This window comes from Papio anubis, chromosome 9, assembly GCF_008728515.1.
Source record: "Papio anubis isolate 15944 chromosome 9, Panubis1.0, whole genome shotgun sequence".
Taxonomy (NCBI): Eukaryota; Metazoa; Chordata; class Mammalia; order Primates; family Cercopithecidae; genus Papio; species Papio anubis.
The window spans coordinates 23,301,743-23,329,613 of NC_044984.1; the positions used below are offsets into that span (position 1 = coordinate 23,301,743).

The 27,871-nt window shown below is 38.7% G+C and overlaps 1 protein-coding gene across 12 annotated transcripts in view; it reads right to left on the reverse strand.

The window, feature by feature from the left end:
* Positions 1 to 27,871, reverse strand: part of SOX5 (SRY-box transcription factor 5) — a 1,038,891-nt gene that overhangs the window by 913,775 nt on the left and 97,245 nt on the right. The window contains exon 1 of one of the 12 annotated variants that reach the window (XM_031651038.1): positions 18,118 to 25,277. The exons of the other annotated variants lie outside the window; for them this stretch is intronic. The gene's annotated coding sequence lies outside the window, so the exon portion shown is untranslated. Of the gene's footprint in view, positions 1 to 18,117; positions 25,278 to 27,871 lie in introns of those variants that run through there. 12 annotated transcript variants of the gene reach the window in all.

Consider the following 27,871-nt stretch of genomic DNA (forward strand, 5'->3'; position numbering starts at 1 on the left):
GTTCAACCATTGTGGAAGACAGTGTGGTGATTCCTCAAGGATCTAGAACCAGAAATAACATTTGACCCCACACTCCCTTTACTGGGTACGTACACAAAGGATGATAAATCATTCTACTATAAAGACACATGCACATGTATGTTTACTGCAGCACTATTCACAATAGCAAAGACTTGGAACCAACCTAAATGCCCATCAATGATAGACTGGATAAAGAAAATGTGGCACATACATACCATAGAATACCATGCGGCCATAAAAAAGGATGAGATCATGTCCTTTGCAGGGACATGGATGAAGCTGGAAACCATCATTCTCAGCAAACTAACACAGGAACAGAAAACCAAACACCACATGTTCTCACTCATACGTGGGAGCTGAACAATGAGAACACATGGACACAGAGAGGGGAACATCACATACCAGGGCCTGTCAGGGGATGGGGTGCTAGGGGAGGGATAGCATTAGGAGAAATACCTAATGTAGAGGATAGGTTGATGGATGCAGCAAACCACCATGGCACATGTATACCTATGTAACAAACCTGCACATTCTGCACATGTACCCCAGGACTTAAAGTATAATAAAAAAAGAAATATATTTTGTAAGGCTATAGCTGCCATAGATAGTAATTCCTCCAATGGAACTAGGCCAACTAAATTGAAAACCTTCTGGAAAAGATTCACCATTCTAGATGCCATTAAGACCATTTGTGGTTCATGAGAGGAGGTAAAAAAGAAAAAAATCAACATTAACAGGAGTTTGGAAGAAATTGATTCCAATCTTCATGGATGACTTTGGCCATGGTTCAAGACTTCAGGAGAGGAAGGAACTGCAGATATTGTGGAAATAGCAAGAGAACTAGAATTAGAAGGGGAGCCTGAAGATGCAACTGAATTGCTGCAATCTCATAAAACTTTAATGGATGAGGAGTTGCTTCTTATAGATGAACAAAGAAAGAGGTTTCTTAAGATGGAATCTACTCCTGGTGAAGATGCTGTGAACACTGTTGAAATGGAGGATGTAGAATAACTTAGTTGATAAAGCAGTGGTTTGAGAGAATTGACTCCAATTTTAAAAGAAGTTCTACTGTGGGTACAATGCTGTCAAACAGCCTTGCCTCCTACAGAGAAATCTTTTATGAAAGGAAGAGTCAACTGACATGGCAAACTTTATTGTCATCTTAAGAAATTGTCACTGCCACCCCAACCTTCTGCAAACACCACCCTGATCAATCCGCGGCTATCAACACTGAGGGAAGACCCTCCTTCACCAGCAAAAGGATTACGACTCACTGAAGGTTCAGACGATCATTAGCATTTTCTAGCAATAAAGTATTTTTAATTAAAGTATGTACATTCTTTATTTGGACATAATGCTATTGCACACTTAATAGACCACAGTATAGTGTAAACATAACATTTATATGTGCTGGGGAAACATTTGTGTGACTTGATTGATTGTAATATTTGCTTTATTGCAGTGGTCTGGAACTGAACTTATAATGTCTCTGAGGTATGCCTGTATAGTTATGCAGCTTCCTGCCCTAGATTTCCTCCATTCATCTATCTAGAAGGACTATCCTGAGCATGCTCTTCCTTTCCCAGTCTTCCCAGCTCAATCTCATTTCACTTTGTTCACTCAAGTGGAAGTGAAATTTCCATATCATAAACTATGTGTACAGGCCAAAAACATCTATGCTATTGTCAATTTTTTAAAGACCAAAATTGCATTAAAAACAGAAATAGGCCAGGAGCAGTGGCTCACGACTGTAATCCCAGCACTTTGGGAGGCCGAGGCGGGCAGATCATGAGGTCAGGAGATCGAGACCACCCTGGATAACACGGTGTAACCCCGTCTCTATTAAAATTAAACAAAAATTAGCCAGGCGTGGTGGCGGGTGCCTGTAGTCCCAGCTACTCGGAAGGATGAGGCAGGAGAATGGTGTGAACCAGGGAGGCAGAGCTTGCAGCGGGCCAAGATTGTACCACTGCACTCCAGCCTGGGCCACAGAGCAAGACTCCGTCTCAATCAATCAGTTAATCAATCAATCAATCAATAAGGAAAATCTCATTGCTAGCACATTCCTTGAAGTCAGGAAATACACATGTGCATGGTGCCTTGCATATACTACCTGCTCAACAAATGTCTATGAAATAAGCAAACATCTTGGTTGGTGGCGACTTAAAATTCTAGTCAATAAAAATCGGAGTCAAATTTTAACTGCCACATAAGTGAAGAATGAGGAGAAGGGGGAGAAGTAAGATAGGAGAGGTCTTCCTTGGCAGGGACATTATGTCCTACCCTGCCCCAGTGCTGGCTCTTATGGTGCGAGTTTGGATGGGTGCCTCAGAGATTAGCCTCACACTGGTTCTTGGACACTGGCAATGCCACAGATGCTGATTGAGGAACCCCCTCAACTTCTACCTTAGATAATCTACTCTAGTCTCTTTCTGCTGAGGTCATCTTCCTCCTGACAGTAAATTCTTCAGTGTGTGGGGTGGGAGCAGTCATAATTGACTCCCTTCCACAGGATCCACAGATGATCTCCAGGAGATCCCATCTCTTCCCTACTAGCTGTGAAAGTGTGGCTCATTCCATGCATCCCTGTTTCATTGCCATGGTTTCTTGCCTTCTTACCTTTGCATGCGTAGGTCGGGTACCAGACTCTGCAAGCCCTAGGGGCTAGGCCACCTGTACCATGCTCCCTGAGTGGTTGTATGGCATCCCATTCATATGATCCCTTGTGTGTGTGTGTGTGTGCACGCGTGTGTGAAGAACAGGAGAAATACCTCAGCACCCTCACAGAAATTCTCTCTACTGGAAACTGTGTGACCATACTCTTCATCAGTCTTACTAAAGTCTCCCTCCTTCTCCCGTCACCTACTCCCTCAAGGAGAGGTGAGGCAAAGGGAAACGAACAAGTAAGATTTTTTCAATCTCCCAGACAATCCTAAACAGATGGTTTGACCCACATTATTCTTGGTCCTTCAAGCCCTGCTGCAGCTCTGATGCAATACGGTAAGCTGAATATAACATGGGATATAGGGGAAATTATTGGATATCCTGGTATGTAAGAAATCAAGACTTTGCCACAACTTGGGTCACATCCCACAGTCAGGGTTCATGCATTCTCTCTTACCAAATAATGACCTGAGAATGCAAGTTTGGAGGAATTCTTATTGTAGGACTTCACATTCACTGTTATCCACTGGAACGGCTGCATTGAGAACCCAGGATTTGTTTCCCAATCCAGAACCCATGTCCTAAGACTTTGATCAGAAGGAACAATAATTTCCTAATAGAGCCCTGTGTGCAGACAAATAATCAGAAACGCAAAAAAAAAAATTCCCTCCTCCCATCCTACTGCACAAAACAACCCTCTACATCATCCTACACTGCGTGTGCGATAATGGGCCCCATCCTCTCTTGTATCATATTTAGTATTTATGCAATCTTTCTCCTCCTACAGTCCACCTAATCTTATGAAGCATAATTCTTTTTTCTCTTCCTCCTCCCTACACAAAGTTAATTCCTGACTCTCCTTAAGTATGTGCAAATTATTACACCAACCGTCCTTTAAAGCAAGCATCATACTGCAGCCTAAAACAGCAATTGGACGTGTTTTACTATTGCATATTATCGGAGCTTGCTTTTAGCACCTTTTACAACCAAAGTGTTGATTTTTTTCCCCTTTATAAAGTGGCAGTGGCAATCTGTGGCAGCATGCTACACACACAAGTTCATGGTAAGTTCAGAGGAAAGGAATGTTCAAAGAAAACCAGACTCAAAGCATTGTGGGTAGCGATATAAAAAGTTGACAAAACAATGATAAACAATGGGGGGAAAAAGAAATAATTAAGTGTTCTGAAGCACTGTATCAGCATTTTATGCATTGTTAACTTTTTTTAGGAAACCATTTTATTGTATGCGGTTTCATGGAGAGATACTAACCCAGTCTGTTGGAACGGCACTCTGCATGTATAATGCTTATAAAACTTTTTTTAATAAAAAAGAAAATGGGCAAATATGTCTGCCTGAGATAAGGCTTTCTGAACAAAATATAATACCTGGAAATCCTTTCTTGAAGTGCTTTGTGGATTTAAGGAGGTAGGAAACTTAAAACAGTGGAGTAACAGTAAACACGTAAGTCTAAACAAGGTGTGAAAAATTGGACTATACGCCCTAACAAGCAAAGCAAGAAGTAAATGAGAAACAGCTAAGAGAGAAAGGATAAATGCTTTATAGACACTTTTTTTAAAAGGTATCTATGGACAACAATGTGAACTTCTGAGATCTGTAAAACAGGCAAAATTTTGTATATTGCTAGAACGCAATCCTAACTCACTTAGAGTATACAGTCTCTATTTGATGTCCTGTTAGGTCAGTTTCTATGTAGATTACATCCTCTTATCTTATTTGCACTCATTTATTCAACAAATATTTGTTTAGTTTCAGGCATCATTTCAGGCGCTAGGGATTCGTTAGTGGACGGAACATGAAAAACTCCCTGTATCCAAGAACATTATATTCCAGTGAACAGAGAAGACGAGGAACACAATAAATGAATATATGGTATATTAGAAGGTGCTACAAACCAAGGAGAAAAATAAAGCAAAGAAGAGAGATAGATTGTCATAGGGCCGGGGAGCAGAGAGCAGGTGCGGGCTAGGGGAGTGTCTGCTGCTTTAAAGTTTACAAGTTTTAAGAGGAGACGTTAATGAGAAAGTCCAATGCACAAAACTAGGAGGTGGTAAGGGAGCAAGCCGTTCACTTAACTGAGCAGCGTAATGAAGGAGCAAATTCAAAGGTCCAGAGGTGGGAGCTGTCCCAGCATATTAGACAAACGTCAAGGAAGCCAGTGTGGCCGGTGAAGAGTGAGCAAGAGATAGGGCAGCTCATAATGAGTTAAAGAAGTAACCAAAGAGCAGGATCACTCTGGGCATTACAAGGACATTAGCTTTTATTCTGAAGGTGGTGGGAGGCCACAGGAGAATTCTAGATGATACAACATATGATAACCATTTCTTTCCCAAACCAAAGTAGTTATAATGTTTGAGTTTTGTAAATGTAAGTTTATAAATTTTGTTTTATTTTTATTTTATTTTATTTTTTTTAGAGACGGAGTCTTGCTCTGTCGCTAGGTTGGAGCGCAGGGGTGCGATCTTGGCTCACTGCAACCTCCGCCCCCTGGATTCAAGCAATTCTCCTGCCTCAGCCTCCTGAGTAGCTGGGACTAAAGGCGCACACTGCCACACCTGGCTAATTTTTTGTATTTTAGTAGAGATGGGGTTTCACCGTGTAGCCCAGGCTGGTCTCAAACTCCTGAGCTCAGGCAATCCACCCCGCCTCGGCCTTCCAAAGTGCTAGGATTACAGGTGTGAGCCACCACGCCTGGCCAGTTTATGGAATATTTTTAAAACATTTTTTGGGCCTCAAATTCATGTACTATAATAAGACAGGCCCCAGAAGTAAAGACGGACATAAGAATACTGCAAATGCTTTCAGTAAACACCTGAGGATGCCACATGAATTTAGCGATTTCTATCACACCCTGCTGAAAATCGCTGATTGAATTCACGGTACCAGTCAATAAATGTAAACTGTTCAGCATACCAAACCAATCTGATTCCGTCATATCTTGGAGAGACAATTTACTTCTTTACATAAACTAGGTTCCTACAAAGAAAAAAAAAGGGGCATACATTGTTGACACAGTCAAGTGTCTATTTGTTTTGTTCAGCACATATAAGATGCTAGAACAAGAATGAGTTGTCACAGTTTAGAGATGTTTGATAAAGAAACACTGAGACTGGTTAGCTGAAGGAAGGATACAATCTCCTGGCAGGCCAAGCTGCACAATAATCAGTATTGACTCAAATCAGATGTTATTGTGCATTATCAATGTAACAGGTTGAGACTTGAGTTTCCTCTGCAGGAAAAACTGTTTTGAAAGAACAAGGAAAAGCAGCTTTTTCAACACCCATTCTAATATAGTGCTTCATATAATGACTGCAAAACGGCACTGCTTTCTTGTCAACTATGAATAAAGGACTTGGTCAGTAAAACCTCAGATTATTGCTCCACTAAATGTTAATATGCCAAAGTTTAACAAGCTTCCAGGAACCTGTGGTCTTTAAACTAGCGTTTACCTACGCAAGAGGTGAGATGTGGGGATGTGGAAGGGCTTGAGGTAGTTCTCGATTGGGGTTTGCTGATTTTTTAAGTTTCTCTAAACACACTTCTTGAAATGCCTAAAAGATGTTAGAAGAGGGGAGTATTCTATCTCAAAAGGAGGGATGGGGATCTGTGAAACTTAACTGCTATTATCCTAGCTAGGGTAGTTAAAGGTGCATTTAAAGTTTGAACAGAAGAAACTAGCATTTATTAAGTACTCAACACTGTGCCAGGCCACTGAATGTGTGTGTGTGTGTGTGTATGTGTGTGTGTGCACCCACGCATGTGTGTGATTATCCCTACTCCATAGATGAAGAAACCGAAGAAGCAGATAATCAGAATAGATACAGGACCTTGGACAAGAATATGAATGTAATGATTCAAGAGTGAATGCAAATAAATTCATCATTAATAGGAAGCTAGGAACAGGACAGGAAATCTATTTGAATTCACTCATAGGAGATGCTATCTAGAAATGGGACATGAAATGTATTTGAATTCAACTGTAGGAGATGCTGTTGTGTGTTATCCACACAACCAAAGATCTTTCCTTTGGTAAATGAAGCACTCAGTGCCCCAGCTGCCAGAAGTGCCACAGCTTGGCCCTTCTCTGGGCACTGCCCTTGGTGAAAGGAAACCGCCTCATCCAAAACTACACTCCATCCCAGAAGCAGCAAATGTCTAATGCCTGCTAAGTGGGGAGGTATACAGACAACCCACTGCCTCACTTCAAGACAGCCTGGAAAGGCCATCCTAACTCCAGAGCTCCCCAAAGGATTGGCTGAGGCCTCTGTTGCAACTGCATCTCAATTCAACCTCTCTATCTGCCCATCCTGCTTCTTGCGTCTTGCATAAGCTATTGTTCCCTAGAGCACACCACAATAAACCTCACAGATACAAATATCAGAGACTCAAAGTGTGTTTCCAAAGGAAGCTGACCAAAGACGACACTACAGGAAGAATGAATACTAGACGATTTGTTTGGTACCATCTGAAAGAACTGAGATAGTAACTGATTCCACTGGTACCTCCACAGACTGACATTAGTTTCTAATGCAATCCCATTGTAACAGAGAGTCAGTCACAAGTACTCACAAGTAAGCTAGTTAAAACAATAAGCCATTTCAAGTTAAACGAGAAATTGTCAATCAGTGATTTTATAGTGACTATAAAGTGCTATATAGCTCATGTAAGCTACATGATGGTCAAATCTGCATGGTATCAGACATGTTTAATGAATGCACACTCCTTAACATGTTAAAACACGCTTGTTTGAGAACCTCTCTAATTTTATTAAAATTATGTGACTCCGTATGAGTTGAAAGAGAGCAAAAAAAGGAGGTAAAAGGGAAAAGGATACATTTCATTGTGACAGACTGAGTTTCGTATAGATTCAAAGATAGAGTCTAAAGTGGATTATTAGACAGATGACTTCTGAACGCTAAGACCAGGAAATAGAGATAATAAGGAGTCCAGAATAGGTTAAACAGGTAACACAAGAAACATAATTTTATTATATCTTGGCTTGGTTAGGATACTGACATAGCACTGATTTTGCTGTGATCAAGACAGAGCTGTGGACTGTATAATGACATAAATAGGCAAGATTGTGAAATATGTAACAGTCACATTCATAGAGAGCTGCTACCATAATCAATATTAGTTTTTAAGAAAAATTTTGGTGCCTGCAAACTCTGCCTTTAACTCTCACAGTTTAGGATTCCACAGTGTTTGACCTGGTGATATGCAATGGAACAAAACATACAGGGAGGGCTTGGACATTGGACATACTTGCAGGATACAAGCAACTATTGATGGGAACAGGGTTAGTTTTATTCTCTAAGGAGGAAATTCACTATGACTGACAGAACATATAATCTGAAGGATAATTATACTATACATTCCTGTAAAAGACAATAGCACGAAATAGCCAAGGTATAACGACACAAGGGCCAACAGATTATGGAAACCTCAGAGATAAGTGCTACTCAGAAGAAATCACGGGGCCTTTTGCAACCAGCATTTAACAAATATTTATCGCAATCTCCTATGTGCTAGGAACTGCTTTAGGCACTGGAGACACAGCTATGAACACGAGAGATAAGACCCTGCCTACATATACTCTAATAGTGGGAGCAGACAGATAATAAAGGACTAATAAATTTTTAGGAAAAATAACCATCCCATGAAGATGATTGCTGTAAAGAAAATAAAACATGCTAATATGATAGGGAGAGACTGAGACTACCCTAGATTGGGTGGCAAAAATAATGCCTCCTGACAAGGTATTATTTGAGCTAAGATCAGTAACACCCAGGAAAATTCAGCCATTTGAAGGTAAGAAGGAAGAATATTCCCAGCAGAGAGACCCGATGTTTGAAAGGCCCCATGTGGACAAGTTTAGTGTTTTTAAGGAACAGAAAAAATCATCATATGGCTAAAATACACTGAGTGAGAGATGCAAAGCTTAAGAGATGAGATCAGAGAGATCAGCAAGAACTGGGCCATAGAAGCTTCATGCACCAACATGGGGAAGAGTGACATGACTGATTTGTTTAGAAAGATCACTCTGGCTACTGTTCAGAGGACTGACTCTATAGTCCAGGTGAGGGTGATTACAAATGGAATTTCAAAAACCAGCTAAGAGGCCATTGCCACAGAGCAGGCAAGAGGTGATAGTAATGGGAGAGTCTAAGAAGCCGAAATTTCATAAGGATAAACATAATATCTGTTGTATATCAACAATTCCCCCCTAAAAAACAACAGCACACTATAAGATGGGAGATTTACGAGTTAGCAGCAGCACAGAGTGAAAAAACACAGAGGGAAACAAAATAATGGGGGTGTATCAGTGGGACACAGAGGCCAACCTGAAGGAGCTCCCAATGGCCAACGCTGAAACAATCTGGGCAACAAAATAAAGAGCATACTCTTGTATGATAATCCAAGGATCAAACATATCTCCATGAGTCCATACTGATAGAAATTGGTGACTGAATAGATCATAACTGGGAGAGAAGAGAAAAATCTCCAGTACAGAGTTCCAAACAATTCTTGTAAATACTCCCCAGTCAAGAAGGTGGAGTTTAACTCCCTTCCTCTTGAGTAGGGGCTGCTCTTCCAAAGAGAACAAACAGTATGGAAAGGGAGAACAGAGTAACTTTACACTGGAGAAACCTTGGCCAGGTGAAAAAGGTTAGTGTCATCAGCAATAAGCCAAGCTGACAGCATGTGCCCTTGGTATGATGTGATGAAAACAGCACTTCACCCTTGTGACCTTCCTCTCCCAACCCCACAAGCCCCATCCAAGCATGAGGAAAACATCAGACAAGCACAGACTGAGGGACATTCTAAAAATACCTGACTGTCAAGGTCATGAAAAACAAGGAAAATCTGAGAAACTGTCACAATCCAGAGGAAGCTAATGAGACATGACAACTAAAAGTAATACGGTAGCTTGGATGGGATTCTGGAACAGAAAAAAGGACACTATGGAAAAAAACTAAACAGATCTAAATAAAGTACAGAGTTGACTTAATAGCATTGTACCAATGTTTGTGCATTTGTTGTGCCAAACACACTATAACAACATCATATGTTAACAACAAGGATAGCTGGATGCAGGGTAAATAGTAACTGTCTATACTATTTTCTCAACTTTTCTGTAAAACTATTGTAAAATCACATATTTTATGAAACAATAAAAAGCACAGAGGTCTTGTATTGCTTCCCATCAACAGAAGTATGGGCAAATGGCAGCCACAGCCACCTCTACTCAGTCTCATTGCAGCATGCCCGCAACACTGTGGGAAACCCAAGGTGCCGTGTTTGGAGAGGGGTGCGGACAAATTGCTCCTAAAACAAGTGTGGCCGGGCGCAGTGGCTCACGCCTGTATTTCCAGCACTTTGGGTGGCCAAGGTGGGTAGACCATTTGAGGTCGGGAGTTCGAGACCAGCCTGACCAATACAGTGAAACCCTATCTCTACTAAAAATACAAAAATTAGCTGGGCATTGGTGGCATGCACCTGTAATCCCAGCTACTTGGGAAGCTAAGACAGGAGAATTGCTTGAACCCATGGGATGGAGGTTGCACTCCAGGCTGGGCTGGGCAACAGAGTGAGCCTCTGTCTCAAAAACAAACAAACAAAAACAAAACAAGTGCAAGTCAACTTAAAGACATGTCATATGAGACACAACTAAAAGTACTAGGTATATTTAACCTATAAAACCTGAAAGGCACAATAACCATCTCACAATATATGAGAGACTCTTATAAAGAGTGAGGATGAGGATTGGATCTTCTAAATCTCAAACTGTAGCATTGGGTAAAAGTGGAGAGAAAAACTACTGCTGAAAAAAATATCCATTCACAAAAAGGAAGAACTTCTTATAAACCTGGAATTGCCCACCCTGGAAGGCAACAATAAGCCCTGGCAATACTGAGCATTCAGGCCTCTCCAGGAAAGATATTGTCCATGGTGTTGTAGGGGAGACAAGTATTTGAACTACAGGGCACTTCTTGGTATTAAACACTAAAATTTAATGCTTTCCTGCTTCTTTACCACCACTTCATAAATAAGAAGAGAAAACCAGTTGTGCCCTTAATTCATGTTGCACTATGCTATTTCTACACCTTACTCACTTTTAAGTTTTTATTATTAACAGATACTTTTGCTTACTTATCTTTTTGAGGTGCATTTTAACCATGGGTAGACCTTCTCAACTGTGTTATTGGAATAACGTGGAATAATATATCCCTATATTATTCTCTCCAGCCCAGACCTCACTACTGATTTCAAGATTCACCAATCCAATTTTTGCTTTGACCTCTCCACATGAAGGTCTAACAGGCATTTCCATCTTAACGTGTCCAAAACAAACCTCCTGTCTTTCCATCCAACCCCGCACCTCCCCCAGTCTTCCTCATTTCAGGAAATGCCACCAGCCTGTACCTAATTTCCTCCCCGCTACCCCACCCTCTGCTTCCATTTCATTAGCACATCCTAGGTTTAATTAATTGTCCACTTCTCTCCATCTCAACTACCACCCCAAGTCCAAACTAGAACTTCCTACACTATTATAATCACTTCCTAACTGGATCCTCTACATTGTTTCCTGTAATTTATTATTCACAAAGCAATCAGAGGGAAGACTACAGAGTCTACAACTTCCTTACCCCTTCTTACAAAACTCCAACAGCTCACCAGTGCACTAACAAAAACAATTCTAATTCCTTACTCTGTGTTCTCGCTCTTAGCAACTCTCGAAACTCTTCTTACTATTTTCCTCCTTGCCAATGCTCCAAGCACATTAGCCTTCTCTCTGTTCCTCCATAACCTCAAGTTTGTTTCTCCCTTGGGGATACTGAACCAACTGTTCTCCCTGCCTAATACGCTCTCCCCATGATCTTCAAAATATCTAGCTCCTTATTATTTTACACTGGCCATTAAGGTACTCTTCATCACATCAGCCTATTTTAACTTTCTGCGGAGCAGTTACCACTCGTTGACATTTTCACGTCGCTTTGTTTGTGTTGCTTTTGTCTGAGTTTTCTGAGAACAAGAACCTTGTGCAGCTTATTTACAGCTGTAGCCTCAGACCCAAAACCGGCCTGGAAGATAATAGTAGTAGTAAGTATTTTTTCAAGGAATTAGTGATTTTAACAATACATGTGAAGATGGCATCCTCTGTTACATGGCTTAAAATCTTCTAGATCTTCTTTTCTAACTTTTGAAGAAATACAAACAATCTTCTAAAATATAATTAATAGTAAGTGAACACATGGTAACCATCAAATGACACTTATTCACCAGACTTTTCCTACATTGCCCAAGTTGACTCTTGCACCCCTCTGTCTCTTTGTATACGTTTATGCTACTCCTGTGACTGAAATCCTCTCCTGAAGTGTTCCCTAACCCCCAAACATTATCTGTGAAAGTATTATCATCCGTGAAAATTACTACCTATCTTTAAGACCAAATCCTAAGACTACCTTCCCTTTGACACACTCTCTATTTGTAAAATGAGTATGCACACCCACAGTATTTTGCTCCTTAATGACAATGCTAATCTCAATGAGGAAGCTGGGTATTATAAATAGGAATTTCCCCAAATTTGTTCCTTAGAACAAGACTTGAGAAAATTGATGAAATTCACCTTAGCTTGGGAAACACTGCAAAATATACCCACTTTTAGGGATTCACAATGCACAATGTGAAAGTCTCTGGAAAAATCCCACAGTAAGTAATGTGTAGGGTTTCACTTTCTGTAACTCAAACTTTCTTGTTTTCCAATATTTGACCATGCAAGCACCAATCATCTTCTTTTCTAATTTTTGTGGCTACATAGTAGCTATATATATTTACAAGGTGTATCAGCTATTTTGATATACAGACATACAACATGTAATAATCTGATGAGGATAAATGGGGTATCTATCACTTCAAGTATGTATTTATTTAATTAATTAATTTATTTATTTTTTGAGACAGCCTGTCACCCAGGCTGAAATGCAGTGGTACAATCTCAACTCACTGCAACTTCTGTCTCCCAGGTTCAAGTGATTCTCCTGCTTCAGCCTCCCAAGTAGCTGGGACTACAGACATGCACCACCACACCTGGCTAATTTTCGCATTTTTAGCAGAGACGGGGTTTCACCATATTGGCCAGGCTGGTCTTGAACTCCTTACATCAAGTGATCCACCCACCTTGGCCTCCCAAAGTTTTGGGATTACAGGCATGAGCCACCCATGCCCAGCCAAGTATTTATCCTTAACGTTACAAACAATTCAATTATACTCTTTTAGTTGCCTTAAAAAGTACAATTAAGTTATTACTCACTAGAGTCCCCCATTGTGCTATCAAATGTTAAATCTTGTTCATTGTTTTAATTTTTTTGTGCCAATTAATCATCCCTGCTTCCGCCACCCCCTCACTACCTTTCCCAGCCTCTAGTAGCCATCTTTCTACTCTCTAACACCATGAGGTCAATGGTTTTAATTTTTAACTCCCACAGATAATTGAGAATATGTGATATTTGTCTTTCTGTGTCTGGCTTATTTCACTTAACGTAATGACCTCCAGTTCCATCCACGTTGCTGCAAATGACAGGATCTCATTCTTTTTATGACTGAATAGTACTCCACTGTGTATAAGTACCACATTTTCTTTATCCGTTCGTGTGTTGATGGACATTTAGATTATTTCCAAATGTTGGCTTTATGACTAGTGCTGCAATAAACATGGGGGTCCAGATATATATATATATACACACACACACACACACACACACAGATTCTTTTCTTATGGATATATACCCAGCAGTGGAATTACCCAGGTCATGTGGTAGCTCAATGTGTAGTTTTTTGAGAAACCTCCAAACAGTTCTCCATAGTTGTTGTTCTAATTTACATTCTCACAAATAGTGTATGAGGGTTTCCTTTTCTCCACATCCTTGCCAGTGTTATTTATTGCTTACCTTTTGGGTAGAAGTAATTTTAACTAGGGTGAGATAGTATCTCATTGTAGTTTTGATTTGCATTTCTCTGATCAACAATGTTGAACATCTTTTCATATAATCATCTTATTTAAAAAATGAATATCTAATATTAACTCTTCACGGATGATAATCTGAAAGACACCTGAATAGTGATTAAGAAGATGGGTTTTAGAAGTCTGCAGGTCTGTAGACTTTTTCATTTTAACCTGGGGTCCAACAGATATTAGAGAAACGACCATGAGCAAGTAACTAAACCCCTCTGGGCGTCCGCTTTCCCAAGTTTAAAATGGAGTTGAATATGACTACTGCATAGGGTTAGTATAAACATTGAATAAGAATGGCATGATGCCTGGGACATTGTAGCCACTCTAGGAATTATAGATGCCATTAGAAAAGTAATAATTTGCATTACTCTTGTACCTCAGTGAAATCAGAAATCTTAAGTCTTCACTTTCACATCTCCTACAAGGTCCAGCAGATATCATGCAAAGAGACTCAAGAGTTTGCACACGGAATGCTTTGGGCAGAATATGGCCCAAACACATATTTCGACTGGTCATCACATGGTCTTGAAGGCTTCAGGCCTCACACCATCCCAATTGCTTATATAAGGCTCAATTAATAGATTTATGTCATCCACTTCATCCTCTGAGGCACCAGAGTTTGCAACTCCTTAGACAGAGGTCCTCAATTAATGTTTATTGAGGTGCTTGATCTCAGTGTATTCTGGCTTCCTTCCCTACCAAACACCTAAATATTTAACATACATCTCTTCAGAAAAAGCAGCTTGCATAAAGCAATGATTCACATATTTAAAATCTAAGTTATAAGGTAAAATGTGTAGTTTAAAAAATTATCCAACCTAGTGTGTACCTCCTTCCTCCACTTCATCACAGAGGTCATCCACAGTTACTGGAGAAGTTCAGAGCAGGAAGGTGTCCCTTGGGACTGGCCATTAATGCCAACTCCCAGAGGGTGGGAGGCATTCTTACCTGAAGAGGCTAGACTGATGACCTTGAGAGGACCATTTCACCTTTGAGTTTCTATGAAATCATTGGAATTTAAAATAAAGCACTAAAAAGAACTTTAAGAGACCATCAAGGACATCCTCCTGCCTGTTAGAATATTTTTATATCTCCAGGTTCAATGTTGAAGTGTGAAGGCTTTAGCTGCAAGAGAAATTGATGGGTTAGAGGGCAAGAAAGCTTAGGGGGAGAGAAGAGAAAGGAAAAGAAGAATCTGAGGATAAAGGAATTTATGCCCTCCCAATTAACCTTACCAAGGACCTCAAAATTCCCAAGGCAACCTTGATTCTACCTTTCTTTCTTTTGTTTTCAAATATGGAATTTTCCCCAGGCCTAATGTTAGAATTGAGCATATTCTTCCTTTGATTTATGAGAACATTCAGGGAATATAAGGTCATGAAAGTTAGCAAACCAGCTGGCTTCAATGCAAAGTAATTAAATAGAAAGTCTTAAAAACTTAAAATCCTTACTAGACTTGTTTCAGAAGAATGTTAAATTTATTTTCCTTTGCATTTAAAGTACCGTCTTCTTATATTTTTTAAATATTTATTCTAGATTTACATTAACCTTTCTCTGATGACAGGAGTGGACCTAATTCAGAAAATCTATTAAAGAGTACAAATTAGAGCTCTGCATTTGTGGTTAAAACTACTGATGGACAACCACATTTCAGGAAATACATGGTTAAAGCAATTAGATAACCATAAATGCCTGTTAGTTCAGAAAAGCAAAGTTAAATGCTAGAATTTTTTCTTCCTTAAAAAAAAGGCACTATGTTTTGAAATAATAATAAAAAATTCTGATTTCTTAAGTTGAGCAAAAGTGCATGCTGAAGTGGTTACACTCTACTCATGAAAGCAATCTAGTCTGAGTGGCATTAAGATGTAGGTTTATAAGCTAGTCATAGCTTAATACTTACGTAAAATACCTACAGCAAGCATTGAGCTTGTCTATTTATTTTTCAACTCCTTTTATACTATCCTTAACTATCCTTAAATTGTACTTAGTAATACCTTATAGACCAGGAGAGCCTCTCCAGTTCTAGGTGTTGTAATTCCTTTGTAATACGCATATTTAGACATTCATGGTTAGTAATTTCTCTAACAGAAATGATGGCTTGAAACAATTCTCTTGCAGGTGTGATCCTGAGCACATTCACACAAGCAAATCACTCCTACATCCAGCAGCTAGGAAAGAGAGCCAATTTCTGGTAAATGGACATGATAGCCAATTAAAGGAAACCAACTGGTAGCAAGCTTAGATGACAAAACAAGAGCCAATTTTCTGTGACTTTTGCTTGCAGTACCAAGGCATGCTTTAATAGAGTGGCTTCAGGTGTTGGTACTCCATCAGCGTCTACATCTCTCTGATTCAGCATGACATAATAGCTCTTTCATTTTTGAAGGCCGAGTGTTTCCATTTTCTTGTATGCTATAGATATCCAAGAGCAAAGAGAGTTGCCACATTACATTTCTCCAAATAAAACCATAGGGTAGTCAAATTAATCTAATTATCTGTGACCCAATTTGCTAATACCGCTAAAAGCAATGTTAGAGAGGGCTTCTCTAGAGCTATGCTATTTGTTTCTTCATTCATTCTCTTGTTTTATTAATTTCCCACCAAAAATGCACCTGCTTAAGTATTCTGTGAATAAACTTGAACTACTGAAAAAGTGTGCTCTGTCTACCAGCACTTGGGAATATCTAATGAGTAGAGAATAGAAATTGTCTTGAGTTTCTATTAAGGTCTGAACCATTCTAAAGTGATCCACCATCATTTTTACATTTAGCAATCCCACTGAAGCAAGCAACTCTCAGGTGATTAACAAAACAGGTTAAACTACTGGCTCATCAGAGATCAGACATATCACTTGCACCTTTTTCCATGAAATTGCATGCTGTGTGAATTTTCTACTTGCTTCTTTCTTATCTCACTTTTATCCTTCACCCTTGAAGTATCCACTCTGGTCTCTGCCTCAGATACAAACATGTGGCAGATTAAGGCATTTTAAAAAATAGCTTTGCATTCTATAGTAACAGAGATGCACAAACATTTAAGGGAATCGCTTTCATTCTAATTTTTCCACTTAAGAATTTACATTGACCCTCCATCTTTGGAAGCAAAAGACTTAATCCAAAAACCTCTGGGTTTTTAAAAATTTCTTCTTCAATGCCCTGTCATTCCAAATTTTTAACATTTGTAATGAGTATAATTATTTGCTTGGAATGCACCCTTCCATATAATGGTATTACAACTAAATTTTTATTTGAATTATGTTTATGGTAATAACTAATTTTTTTTTCATGACATAGGTTAAAAGTCTGCAGCCTCTAATTTGACAGGAACTCTATTATCACTTTCTGCAAAATTAGACAGGAAAGAATATTAAGACATCTAAAATCTGACACAAATAGAAATCACTCTCTCTCACTCTGCTTTTGTTAAAAAAAAAAAAAGATGATTATATGCTGTTTGACATCCTATTCTCAGGCAAACTAAGGGGATACAGAGGCTCACACCTCATTTATCCCACCAAATATATACCCTGCAAGAATGCATTGATATTTGAATACACTGAGCTTCCTTAGAAGTGGATCAAGTTAGCTTTATCTTCTTGATGGTTTCGTCCATGTAGCCCCCTTTGTTAGAACATAAAATACCTTCCCTGCAGGGTCCCAGCCCACAGGGTTAATCCATTGCACAGGAGAAACACACAGTCCTCAAACAGATAATCAGCTAATTAAAAATGGGTGAACATCATTGACATAGGAAGATTTCCTCTATTTGAAAGTGGAACAGAACCTGAACAGAATCTTAAGTTACAAAGTGGCTGATTTTCTAGGTGGCTTGTATAACTATTATCATTTTTTAGATGTCTCATACTGTATGTGAGCACTTTTTGTTCTGGACATAGCTGCAAATGAAACTCCAAGAGCCATGGCTGTTGATAATGGTGCCTTTGAAGAGATGTGTATGAGAGCAATCCCTTAGAAACAGCACAAAAAGTCCGTCCTTCTACAAAGTTCAGCCAAGATTTTATAGCAGAGTATGTTGATTAATTTCACTTCGGAGAATACATTCATGGAGCCCACACTCAAAATAACACCTCCAACTACATGCAGAGATGTTGAAGTTTAGCATTTCCCCAAACATCCCTGAAAGTGATAGCATTCCAATGAAGACTGGTAGTCAGCTGAGTATGAGTCAATGACCCTGAGATGCTAGGAAACTTTTCTAGACTCACTCAGTAGAGGCTGTGCTGTGCCCCTGGATGTCCCTCCAGGACCAAGGCCCTCCTTCCAGCTGCCAGGAGGTCTGACTGCTGATCACTCCCAAGTGATTCTTCCCCAGAACTGCCCACAGTAGAATGACTGTCCTACAAAGCGTCTAGGGGTAGAGAGGCCCAGTATCCTTACCTTAACTACGAACAGCTCTGCGAGGCCATGCAGCCCAAAGCTCCCCGTGGATTAGCTGAGCTCTGAGTTGTGGCTGCATTTCAGTCTGCCTCCTCCCTCTGCCTGGTCCTGGAGAGCAGAGGGCAAAGTCTTACTCCTCACAGGTGTTCATCCTGAGAGCACTTGCAATCTCCAACTCAGCACCTCAGGAAACCCAGCCCAAGAGACTTTACAATAAGAGTAGCTGGAGGGCAACATAGAGATACTATAATTCAACTTTTCCTCTTTTGTAAAAAATACAGAAACCTCAGCCAAGAACAGTTAAACAATTTCCGCTGAACCAAACACCTAGTTAGTCCCAGGACCAGAGCCTCTATTTCTGGACTTATAGATGGGTGTTCCTTTATTAGAAATTGTTTTCTTCAAAGAACTTTTAAGTAAATGTCACCTAACAAAATCACATTTGAGCTTAAATCTGGCCAAGTAACTGTTAACATTCCATCTCTATTCAGGGTCGCACGTGCCATATCATATTTCTAGAAACTCTACCAAGGAAGAAGGGTCAGAATGCATGAGAGAGATTTAAGGGATCAGGGTGGTTGAGGTGGAACTGACTTTCTTCTGCACGTCTACTGGTACTATGCCAGGATCTTTACATGTTATCTTATTTAGCCTTCACAGCAACTCAGTGAAGGGAATATTCCTATTCTTACTTAACAAATGAAGGAACTGAGGTTCAGTTAGGTCATGTGGGAACGGACCACAGAGTCCTTGATGTGTCCATTCACCCAAGCACCTCACTGGGACTCCAAATAAACATTCACTATCTCCCTTGGCTCACCAAGTTTGCAAATATGAAAGCTTCATTATCATTTACCTTCCTGATTCTCACTAATTAAAGACAGCTTCACCACATAATATACCTGTTAACTTGACTCGTTATAAATAAAAATCAACAATGCTACTACACTTCCCAGAGTGTGATTAGCATTTATGATTTCATAGTGCCAAAAATAAATCATTGACTTTGAAAGATCAGTAAACCTTAAACACATTCTTACAGTTGTGTAGCCAGTATAAAAAATTTACAATGACATCCCTTAACTAGGCACTTAAGAAATCATTTGGCAGTTTACTTTTTGCCAAATGCCATACATTGTTTTAATGTCAGATAGGAAGCAAAAGTTATTTATAGATTGAAATATAACACGATTAAAGCTCAATCTTGTATACAGTAACACATTCCAAATAGAGTTCTCAACACCACATTTTAAAGCGCAAATCACTGTATTCAATACCAGCGTATGAATATCATCTTCTTAATAGAGTACCAGATGTGTGACTAAGACTCCAAAAGAGGAGACAGTTAAAAGAAAAATCTAGTAATGTCAATGCAGTATCTTTTACCTTAACCTGAAAATTAATTTTTGTGACTAAACTTTTAAAACTTGTTTTTTTAAAAATATATATATATGTGAATCATAGGAGACCAGTCAACAGGAGTCACAGTTAAATGTGAGTTTCCAACAATGCATGTTGCTTTTACCAATGCTAGACTGACATTTTAGTTAATCTAAGTAATTTTTTAAGAGATTAGCATTTCTTATTTGGGCATACAGACACAACATTTTCAGCCTTGTAGGACTGTGTTTTCATAGTAAGATAAGACTTTGGATAATTTCCCTTTGGGGAAATTCTAGTATTTGTAGTTTTATGAGCACCAATTGTTATACTTTAGTTATAAGAAGGCAGCTTCTGGATTCTATAAATAAAAAAATTTTCCAATATGTGACAATTTTTAAATAAATAAGCAAAAAAATGGAAAATAATTTTAATGCAAACTGATTATTGCCCCAAAGTGAAGGAGCTGTCCCCATTCTTGCATAAACACACAGAACAATGTTCTATTTATTTCCAACATATAGCATGACCACCACTGGTTTTGAGGGCTATCACTGGTTTTACTTGACAGGCTTCAAAAGTAGTGGGCATTACAGATGTGGGAAGATGAGATAAAATGAGACATAAAATATTAAGAGTGTTCTCTCAACTCAGATTACTATTTTCCATTTTTATTCTATAAGGAAATCAGTCCCTTCTGAAATAGGGATGTGAGATAAAACACAGAACACCCAAGTAAATGTGAATTTCAGGTAAACAATTTTTTTTAGTATATGTCCCGTGCAGTATTTGTATCGTGCATGTGAATCACCTGAATATCTTGTTAGAATGCGTGTTCTGATTCAGCAGGCTTGGGATGGCACCTCAGTGTCTGTGTTTTTAAATTTGTTAAATCTGGCAACGTATCCTAAATTATTTTTAAAGGAAGAAACTGCTGAGGAGGATATCATTAAACGTTTATTTGTGGACTAATATTTGACATTAATGCATAAAGTGATGAATTGGTTTTTTTTACTTATGTATTTGGTTCAGTGTCTTCTCTAAAATCTCCAGAATGATTGCAAAACTTAAAACCCTGAGTAGACTTTTGAAAATATTATTTATGACAGTATCATCTATGGGCATTTTTTTCTTCATCTTCCAGGGTCCATTCTCTATTCAGTCATGTTCAACATGAGCTGAACGCCAAAATCAGCTGGAGAGCTTCTTAAAAATCCTGATACCTGGCCACATTCCACTTAATTAAAGACAAATCTCTGGGGGTAGGATGGGACCCAGATATAGATGTTTTTAATCTTCCCAAGTGATTCCAATTGCAGCCAAGATTGGAAACCTGCCCTTATCCTTACTAAACAAACTGTGACCTGGGAACCAGCAACATCCGCCTCCGTTAGTAACTCGTTAGTAACTCAGAATCTCAGGCCCCACCCTAGGCCTTTCGAATCAGAACCTGAATTTTAACAATTCAGAACCTGAATTTTAAAATCATCTCCAGGTGATTCATATGCACATTATAATGTGGTAAACACCTCTCTAAATCATTTAGAGATAACAACTAAATGGAGCCATGCTTATGACTTTCACGTTATTAACTGGAATTCTAGAACATTCCAAGATAGTAAAACTTGTGTAGGTAAGTACAATTACTATAGAAGAGACCAAAAGAAGTTGTCAGTACTCTCCCAATGCAATCACTTTAGACTTTTAACAGAAATAAGATGAACTACCCAAAAAGACACCGCTAGTATCAGTTCTCAAAGGACAGCATACCTGATCCCGACCAAAACTCTATAAGCCAAGAAGTCAATATCCAAATAGGGATGATCGTTTCCTTTCCCCGCCCCCTAATCCCAATTCCAGTCACTAAAACTACCTTTATTACAGAAATATAAAGTTACTATGCCCCACTTAAGGTCCTTTGTCGCAAAGTGCTGGTTTATCTGTAGTGACTTGCTGGTATGTTTTCCAAGCCATGAATTTGCAGGTTCCTTGTGCATGCTCCATCGAGTGATGGAGTGCTCTTTCTGAATGACGGTACATTCAAAGAAACCTGACAAGGTAACCTAGACACACAAGAATCAAGCATTCCTATCAAAGCTCAAAGCTAGGTGCTATGATGTATAGAGTATCCGGAAGCCTCCCTGTCAACTTGTCTTTCCACATATAACTGGAGTTTTATTTGCAGTCAATTTCTTGTGCTAAATAATGTCCCCTGCTTCTCCAGTTAAATACAAGTACTACGATCCTAAGAAGTTATCACATTTATTTTCTTAAATCTTAGTGTTGAATTAATGTATCAATTTTTTCAATCTAAAAGGAGGGATGAGTTCTGGGTTCCTGGAGACATTAAGAATCAGGGAAGGGAATAAGGGAAGAAGCGGACAGGAGTATACAGGGTACCAAAAGAAAACCGTCTACTGTATCATTTTACTTGCAAATGACCTGTATTAATACCTAAAGATGACACTTCCAATCCATATGAACAAGAATAAATGCTTCATATTTGTATAATTATCTTGTATTTTTTCTAATCCATTTGAACTGTAAAAGAACTATTTTAGTAGAGAGTGGCCAGCTGCTGCGTTTAAAAAATATATTTCAGGGAAACATTAAGACATATTAAATTTTAGTTATCATACATTATATATCATACCTTACAATAGAGTGGGAGCTGAAGCAGAGAAAAACTGAGTATATATAGAGTGAATCTGGTGAATAAAGATTTCTGAACATATTTCAGTTTTATTATATTTCATGAAGTGAGCAAGAAAAAATTGTGTCTGCATCAATGTAGCGAAGGAGTTTCTCATCTCCAAAGCCTATCTGTATTGATATCAGAAAAGGGTAGGGGTGCAAAATGACAGCAGCTAGCCTGCCCTTTCACCTTCCTAACAGGGCTGGTGGCAGCAACGAAGCTTAATCAATGCAATGGGAGTGACATTTTGCAGTCAAATCAAATTAAATGGAAATGAAAGGAAAATCTGAGGTCCAACCTAAAGGCTGTCCCTCTTACCACTGAGGTCATCTCCATGGCAACTAAATGCTACAAATGTGTAGAGTAAATCCTTAACAAATCTGCAGAAAGCATGTCCAATTGAATATGATAGTGTCTGGCACTGTATTTTGTAGCTTTCTAAAAGCTTACACTAGAAATAACAAAAAGGACTTTAGCCAGCAAGTGAGCAGAACAGCACACTTAATCTGACCACTACTAAATGACAGAGATGCTCAACTTCTGAAAGAATAAACTTGAAGTAAGTGAGCAACTGAAAGACAGACCCAGTTAAGTGGATTAGGTTCAAACTGCAATGTTTTCCAGAATTGTTTTTACTTGGACTTACTCAGTTTAGAAATCTCCCAGGTCCCTGTAAAAGCATTTTCACATCATGAGGAATAATTTGTATGGGATTACATCAGACCATTCCATTATCTTCTCTCGAGCACTCCCTCGGAGATGCATTTCCCCCTCTTTTTGACGGTGTGTTAAGAGCAGATGGATTTTAGGGTTGTAAGAATGCAGCACTGTAGCGGTAAAAAACAAGAAACCAGTACTGGTAATATAGCTCTTCCGTGGTAGTTTCCTCCACAGAGACTCTTCCAGAAAACCCGAACCCATCCCTGTAATGTTCCCACATATATTACTGTACCACGTGGTCAGTGCAAACTGACTTTGGTAACTTCGAATTGGTTTGCTCTTCTAGACCATATTTTGTTGGATAAAGCAAATTCGTATCACCAAATGTACTTCCCCTATAACTGAATAACCAATAGATTCTTGCTGTCCCCAAACAGCATAAATTGTCACATATTTATGTATGTTTGGCCTGAGATTTGGGTGCCCTCTCCTAAGTGACAACACATTTACAGAAGGAACAATAAAGATGTTCTACATATGCCAGGTTTTCGTACTCTTACATACTGAATTTGTTGTATAAGTTGTTCAACAAGAAACATTATTTTGTAGGAGGATTTATTGTACTGTTTGACATGTTCCAAGCTGGTCATTTAATTAAGTCAGAAAAGTAGCCACTATGATTCTAGTTTTGAACACAGTGGATTTGGATGTTGCTAGTGATGCTGTTACTGTGCAATATGAAAAACACCAATGGATCTACACCTTAGATAAGAGAAATGGAAGGATGACAATTGATATGAAGTGATGGTTTTTGCCCATAATGCATAAAACCATGGGTCATCATGTCATTGTATATTATATTCTATCTGTGTTAAAATGGCAATACACACTAATGAATTAATTTCTAAGAAGAAATACTTGCTTTTTGAATGGAGGTAAAAACAGCAACATTGTTACCTGAGGATAACAATAGTCCTTTACCACATATATGCCACATATTATCATCTTTTTTAAGTAGTACTAGTTTACTTTGTCTTGGGAAATATGTCTAGTAATTTTTCAAACTTTCTATAACAATAATAATAAAACCTAACCTTCACTGAACACTTACTCTGACAGTTATGATAACCAAGTAAAATAAAAACCTGTTGTTCTTCGAGACATCTTTTTCTTGCATAGCATCAACGCTTTAAAGTTCGTAATAACTACAAAGCAATTTTGTTTCATATTATCATCTCCATAAAATAATACTTCAGTTTAATATAATGGCATATTCCTGGTCTTAAAGACTCTAATCCCAGCTCAGTTATTAATTAATGGCACTTTGAGTTACATGATTTACCTCTGTCTTCCCAGTACTCTCCACTGCAAACTGAAGCTAATTCTACTGGCCACTCTTACCGCACAGGATTATCTTAGGATGCAATGATACAATGTATAATCACGCATCACTAACAACAGGGATGCATTCTGAGAAATGTGTCATTAGAAAATTTCATCCTTGTGTGAACATCACAATGTACTTACACAAACCTAGATGGTATAGTCTCTTACACACCTAAGCTATGTGGTACAGCCTATTACTCCCAGCCTATAAACCTGTACGGCCTGTTACTGTACTGAATACCATAGACAACTGTAACACAATGGCAGGTGTATCTAAACATAAACAAATATAGAAAAGGTACAGTAAGAATATAGCATTATAATCTTATGGAACCACCATCCTATATATGCAGTCTTTCCTTGAAGAAAATGTCATTTTGCAGTACATGGCTGTATATGGAAGAGCTCTGGAAAGTCTCCAACAATATACATGATACTATCATCATGTTATTATATTGAAAAGATTTATTGTTACTCTTGCAGGCAGACTATTTTTGTAATGTCAAGAATAGAGCTAAAGACTCATATTTAAACTCTGATAATATAGTAAGCCTGGGCTAATAGGAAAACTTCAGTTTTCCTACCTCTGCTTCTATAATTCCTAGTAAAAACTAATCTCTTTTACCAATTCTGTGTATAAAATTCGATTAAAAATATAATGACCTAAATGAACACCCTGCAATTTGCTTTTCTAAAATCCTTCCTTCATATCAGGCTATTTCCTTAGGCTGTGCTTCTAGTTCTAAAGAGTCAAATGTTAGAAGAGAAGAAAATAGTGTTATTTAGGCTTATGAATGCTGAATTTGGATAAATTTTAATTGTACTAGACTTTGTTGGTAATTTAAATGAGACAATGTATTAAACAGGACTCTTCCCACCTCCTACCCAAAGTGGTTTCTCCTCTGACTACTGCATTATACATTTCAAGCCTCATTTGTTGGTGGGGTGCAGCGGCTCCTGCCAGTAATCCCAGCACTCTGGGAGGCCAAGGCAGGAGGATTGCTTGAATCCAGGAGTTTGAGACCATCCTGGGTAACATAGTGAGACTCTGTCTCTACAAAAGATGTAAAAATTAGCTGAGCATGGTGGTGCATTCTGTAGTCCCAGCTACTCAGGCAGGAGGCTCACTTGGGCCTAGGATGTCAGGCTGCAGTGAGCTATTCTCATGCCACTGAAATCCAGTCTGGGTGACATAGTGAGACCTTGTTTCAAAAAAAAAAAAAAGTTATCTGTTATCCCTTTCAAATTTTTGCCCTAACTTTATAGAAAGAAACATTTGGGGCAATTGAAGGTATTTTATTAACTATAGAGTCTAAGTTTCAGTGTTTTCATTGCTACTGTCTATGTATAGCTAAGTTTGAAAGCAAAGACAGGAAGACCTGCCTTGGATGCTCACAAATCACACACTATCAAGGAAACAGAATGACAAGACCTAAAAGTTACTATGTCATATTTACTTTGGAAATTGCCATTATAACTAAAATACAGTTTGACAGCCCAGTTTTAAATTTCTAAACACTTACAGATTTTATCTAACTAATAAACCTGTGGCTTCATAAACCCACAAAGCTCCTGTGATACTATCTTATTTGAAAAGGGGGTGAGCTTGCCAGGTGTAAGGAAGCAGATGCAATCTACGGATTGGTGAACCGCAAAGTGCCTATCTATTTTCAGAGATTATAGGGAGAGCACTGGTGCCATTGGTTAAGATAGCAAATTGATTTCTTCAATAAACTGGTGCTCTCATTCACTCACCACAATTTTCTAAAATTGCCCTTTTGATCTGAAGCTTCCAATCCTGGTCAGACGTAATTTTTTATTTTGGAACACTGAGATCTATACTCTTGAGCTATTTTTTCCTTACATGACCAGAAACACAAACCTTTCCTCATTCCCTCCACTGAAATTGAAGACTTCTCTTTGAATTGGCTTCCATGTTTATTGGCTTTATTTGGCTAAGGAAACCGAATTTTTAACAACTAATCTAAAATTTCCTAAGTGTAAAACTTGGCTGACAAATAGGGGTTACCTACTGAGCAGTCGTGTATTAGTTAGGGACTACTCTAGATAGGATATTTAAATTTTTAGCTTCCCTCTGATGGAACTTGGAATCTGTACCCTGGGAAATAATGGAAAATTAGTATTTGCGAAAATATAGCTAAGTATGTGTGTTTATGTATGTTTATATGATGTGTGCTTGTTAGTATGTGTACACCATTACACACACACACACACACACACACACACACACTGATATTCAGTGTTTTGAAAAGTGAAGCTTGTGTTTGTATTGTTTTCTCTTTTACTACCACTACTTCTAGTGAGAGTTAATGTTTTTTGAGAAGTTACTATGTGCACGCACTCTTCTAATCACTTTACATGTATTCATAAAAACCCTATGAGATAGAAACTAATAGTAGCCCCACTTTCCAGATGAGGAAACTGAGGTAAAAAGAGTTTAAATCACTTGTCCAAGCCCTACAGTTATTAAACAGTAAGAAGGGCTCGTAATGTAGGTACTTTCAAAGGGAACCATGTTACCATGAACACTGTAATGAGGAGTATGGGAAACGCTCCTTTTCTGACTTTCTAGTTGAGTAGGCATTTAGGCTGTAGAACTCCACTAATGAGTCCAAGATCGATGCAGGAGCAGCAGTAATGATAGTGATGTTGAGAGAATGGATGGTGATGGTGCTCATCGGGATGATGACAGAGATGATGACACTGATGTTATCTACCATTAAGTGAGTACCATGTGCCAGTAATTGTGTGAAGGGCTTTATATCTCATTTCACGTTACACAACTCTGTGAGGCAGGTACCACCTTCACCTTTCTCTCATGGATGGGAGAACTGAAGTTCAGATGAGCTGAATAGCTGACTCAAAGCCACACAACTAACAAATGACACAGAGAGAATTAAACACAAACTCTCCAACTCCAGTACTATCATTCCTAATCGTTACACTGTTTTGCTTTCAAACTAATCATAAGAGCTAACATTTACTGAGCATTTATTATGTGCCCAACATTGTTCCAAGTGCCTTTACACATTATTTTCTCAACTACAACTATGAGGTAACTTGTATTATATGCAATTTAAGAGATGAATTTATTCATTCAATCAACCATTTTATCAAGCAGTCCAGGTTCTGTTTTGGATGTTGAAAACAGAATAGTGAGGAAAAACAGACTTTGTTCCTGCTTTCATAGTGCTTTCAAACAAATGAGAAACTGAAGCCAGAGGGGGAGCGGTCACCTGAGCAAGTCACAAAGCAGGTATCTGACACATAGGAGACCTGGAGACAGGCAACCTGCAAGTTTTGTATCTTTCATCACATCTATATGATAGTCACAGAAGTGAAGAAAAACCTAGGCAAACGATTCAACTGCAAAGTGAAATTATATTAGTCAGGGGTCAAATGAATTTACAATACAGATCAACATGGTAAATGGCACCCAAATATCTGGTAAAAACAGGTAGTTGTTGACTGCAAATCATTCATGGTCCACCATCCCAACCCCATAGAGGCTACAGAGGACTTTAGGGAGAACCTCCAATATATAAAACTATTGCAGACATGAGGGCTGTTACAGCACTTCCTCACAGATGGGAAACACCCCCTTGCATTACT